Source organism: Adiantum capillus-veneris, chromosome 19 (genome assembly GCF_014529385.1).
Source record: "Adiantum capillus-veneris isolate H3 chromosome 19, ASM1452938v2, whole genome shotgun sequence".
NCBI lineage: Eukaryota > Viridiplantae > Streptophyta > Polypodiopsida > Polypodiales > Pteridaceae > Adiantum > Adiantum capillus-veneris.
The window spans coordinates 37,689,107-37,693,430 of NC_140949.1; the positions used below are offsets into that span (position 1 = coordinate 37,689,107).

A 4,324-nucleotide genomic window follows, 5' to 3' on the forward strand; every position below is an offset into this window, starting at 1 on the left:
ACTTAGTGCCTCTTGAATGTTATGAGATGATTCTCTTACTTCCAAGCGAGGTTTAAGGTAGGAAGTAGGATTCACTTGGTTGTTATCAAGCTTATGCTCTTACCTCTAAGTGAATATGGTGGATCACCTTTAGAGAACTCAGTTATTTTAGGGTCGATTGGTTGTGTTTGAGCAGTAGTTCCTACCTCCAAGAGACATAGATAGTGGAATGTGAGATGACTCCATCGCTTATCTAGGTTGTCTTGAGCAAACGCTCTTTACCTCCTAGTAGCCAAGAATGTCCTATCCATTGGTTATTTTTCCTAAAATATTATCTTAACACTATTCATTCATCATTTTAATCTATCAAATCATATATATAACCTTTTATCTTTCTCATTGCGCGATTATAGTAAAAAGTTATAATCATAGTGTATCTATTGATTATAGGATATATTTTGTTGAAGTCAGAAAGCATGGTGCGAGAAAAAGAGTGGACATATGTGGAGGAAATAGAGAAAGGAAAAACAATTTTGTTTGTGGAATGCAAACATTGTGGGCATAAGTGGCACGGCAATGCAACTCGCATCAAGGAACATTTATTTGGCACTAGCCCTAATGTGAAAGAATGTGGAGCACTGCCTAAAGACATATGGGTCCATTTTGCAGGGTATGTAAAGAGATGCAAACAGGCAAGACTTCTTCCTAAGAGACAGAAGGGTATGACAGGTGGGTCATCTATCAATATAGAAGAAGTTTGTGTAGATCAAGAGGACATGCGAGCTAGCCAAGGACCTTCAATGGGAACAACCCGAACACCTCAATGTCCTTACACTTTTCCAAATGGTGCCATGGGAGGGATGGATGCAAGTCTCGGGACATCGAGCAGAGCCGCTATGCCTGGGACTTTACACACAGCATTCGCTCAACAGAACATGCTCGAATTGCATCTAAACTGGACACAAGCCTTCATGACTTGTGGAATCCCATTTAATGTCATAAGAAATCCTATTTTCAAAGATGCACTAATGTCAATTGTAAAAAAAGGATTCACCTATCCTGATTATAATAAAATGCGAACAAAGTATGTGGAAAAAGTCAAGAGCACAATAGAAGCGATTCTTAAGCAAACGTACTTGACTTTGTTCCAGTGTTTGGTTGTACCATAGCGCTCGACGGATGGACCAGCTCTATCAGAAAAAACCATTGATTAATGTCATGGTAATTTGTCCCAAAGGTGCAATGTTTTTGGAGGCCATTGATACCTCAATGAAAGAGAAGACCTCTCTACTTGACAAAGTTATATGAGCGAGCTATCGCTCGACTGAGTGGAACGAAGAATGTGACAACTATTGTTACAGATAATGCTTCCAACTACAAAAGAGCGGGTTTAGCCTTTATGGAGAAGTACTCAAAATTACATGGCTTGGATGTGCATCACACACCCTAAATTTACTCCTAAAGGATATTGGCAGATTATCATTCATAAAACATGTTCTTATTGACGCCAATCACGTAGTCAAGTTTATACAAGAACATCAGTTTACATATGCTTTATTTCGCTCCAAGTCTTCGAATAAAGCACCTTTAATTTTTTGTGCCATACAATTCGCTACAACATACTATGTTTTCAATAATCTCATTGAAGTGCGAGCAACTCTTACAGAAACTATTGCAGATCGCCGTTGGGAGGCTTGGCTCAGCAAGTATCCAAGCCACCGCGAAGCAACTCAAAAATGTGTGTCCTTGGTGGAATCTCCTCTCTTTTGGCGGAACATTGACAAACTTGTTGGGGTTAGTCAGCCCTATGTGGAATTACTAAGGGTTGTTGACACATATAAGTTTGCCATTGGTGAGGTTTATTGGATCATGTCTGAGGTGCTACGTCAAACCAAAGAATACAACCACTATAGTGCAAGGGAGAGAACACATATCGTGCAACTTGTAGAGAAACGATGGGCTCAAATGCACACACCATTGCATGGTGCTGCATTTGTCTTGGATCCAAAGTCTTAGATGAACGGACAAGCTTCCAACAAAGAGGTAATGAGAGACTTTAGAAACGTCTGCTCGCAGTTGTTGCCAGGCATGGATGCATTCCAGTAGAGGGTGGATTATGCCAATAGGGAAGGAAATTTCGGAGATCCCTGGGTTCTTAATAGCGTAAAAAGGTTTTCAGGCCCAGTATAGTGGAAAGAATATGGAGGAGACGTGTTACAACATGTGGCGACCAGGGTGCTTTCGATCGCGGTATCCAATGGTAGCTGTGAGCGCAATTGGTCTTCTTATGACTTTGTGCACTCAAAGCACATAAATTGCTTAAGTCCTTCTTGTGCCGCAGACCTTGTACGTCATTTGTAACATGCATCTCATTCATGCACCCATGAAGATAGCCACACGGGCGATCGAAGTACACTTTGGAGTGCTTCAGACTCATGAAATGGTGGTGGAACAGAGGTGTAGCGACGATGAGATGGAGTGGGAAGTGGCTTCAGAATGTTCAGACAATGAAGAGGTTCATGACCTGGTGCTTGTGATAGATGGAAAAATGTAAACATCTTTTCATGATAATGTATCTACTCTATCTCACTATTGAGCTATATATTGTTACCATATACATGTGGTAGTGATGTGTGTGAACACACTAGGACCGCCGGGGCATTTTTTCCCTCTTTAGGAGGTTTTTTCCCCCGTGCATTGTATATACGCCCATCACTCTAGGGCTATCTATCTTTCCATTGCACACTAAGTAATACACTCTCTATTGTGTGCCTTGAGCTTCCTTCGTCTTCTCCAAGCTGTGTGTGTTTCTCTGCAACCCTAATTCCAACAATTGGTATCAGAGCAGGTCACGTCCTCCCGGGCTTAGTCGCCAGCTGCTCCAGCACACGCCTGCTCACTTTCTCCGATTTCAGTGAGCTTTGGCAAGCGTTCGCAGGTCGACAAATATTTTGGGAGAGCTCAAAGAGCTTGGTCTGCTCAGAATTTTGATTTGGGCTCATTTCGGCCTCCGTTTCCACTACGGGCAGTACTGCACAGGCTATTTCGTCATTTTGTGCAGATTTTCTGTCAGTGCCGTTTTCTGCATAACAGGTGCCTTATAGTCTTCTACGGTTTGTGCTATATAGCACAAGTTGTTCCCGCTCCATTTCTCCTATTTTCGGGCAGTTTTAACATCAGGTGCAGCATTTACCATGGCTGACAACAACAACACAGATGTGTTCAAGATGTTTGCTGCTGAGGACAGGTTGGATGGGGACAACTACCCTATGTGGGCTTATATGATGCAACACGTTCTTGTGTCAAAAGGTGTCTGGAACATTGTGCAGGGCATTGATGTACGTCCTGGTTCTGAAGATGTAGGCGATATTGAGGATGTTGCAGGTCTTGCTGCAAGGATTGCAGCTGTTAGAGTTGTTTTGCCTACAGCAGAACAAGCTCGTTGGGATGTTAAGGATGCGCAGGCTCATGCATTGATTGCGTTGTCTGTGAAGCGCACCATTATTCCTCACATCCGTTCAGCAAAATCTGCAAAACAGGCTTGGGATATTCTAGCAGGTCTTTATGCAAGCCGCAATGAGGCTAAAATTGCTTTGCTGCGTAAAGAGCTAGAGTCGAAGATTATGCATGAGGAAGATGATATGGACACTTTCCTTGCTAGTGTCAAGGATATCAATGAGCAACTCATTTCTGCAGGTGAAGTCATTTCTGACAGTTCCCTTGTGCAGACTGTTCTTGATGCCTTACCAGATTCCTACCAGACTTTTGCTAGTACTTGGAGACTGATGACCCAAGGAAATCCTGAAGTTGCCAAGTTTGATGCATTATGCACATTGCTGTTGCAAGAGTCACTTTCTAGAAAAAACAGGACTAGGCAGCGTGCAGTTGAACAGGCTTTTATTGCTTCTCAAAGAAAGGGTGGTAACAGTAATGCAGCCACTTCTTATGGTTCTGCTGCGAGTGGCAAAATTTCTGTTCCTAATGCTTCTGCTGGCAGCACTTCGTCTGGCAATTCTGGTGATAAGGGCAAAAAGAAAATGCGTTGCCATTATTGTAAAGCCAATGATCACTTGATCAAGTCGTGTCCTAAGTTGAAGGCCAAAGAGGCTAAGAAGAAAGAGGGTGGTTCCACTGCAAATGCTGGTTCCACTACAAATGCAGCCATTGTTGAGTCTTCTGTGAAAGGAGATTGTGATGCTGATGTTGATGCAGAATGGGCTTTTAGCGCAGAGTGCACTTACAATCCTGCTGTCCATGATGCATGCTTGTCAGTTGCTGCAGATTCACATGTGTGGTATTTCGACAGTGGTGCTACAAAGCACATTACCTCACATCGTGAATTGTT

The 4,324-nt window shown here is 42.8% G+C and overlaps 1 pseudogene; it reads left to right on the forward strand.

The window, feature by feature from the left end:
* The first annotated feature begins 455 nt into the window (after positions 1-455).
* On the forward strand, positions 456-2,533 carry LOC147433845 (uncharacterized; annotated as a pseudogene).
* The last annotated feature ends 1,791 nt before the right edge of the window (positions 2,534-4,324 follow it).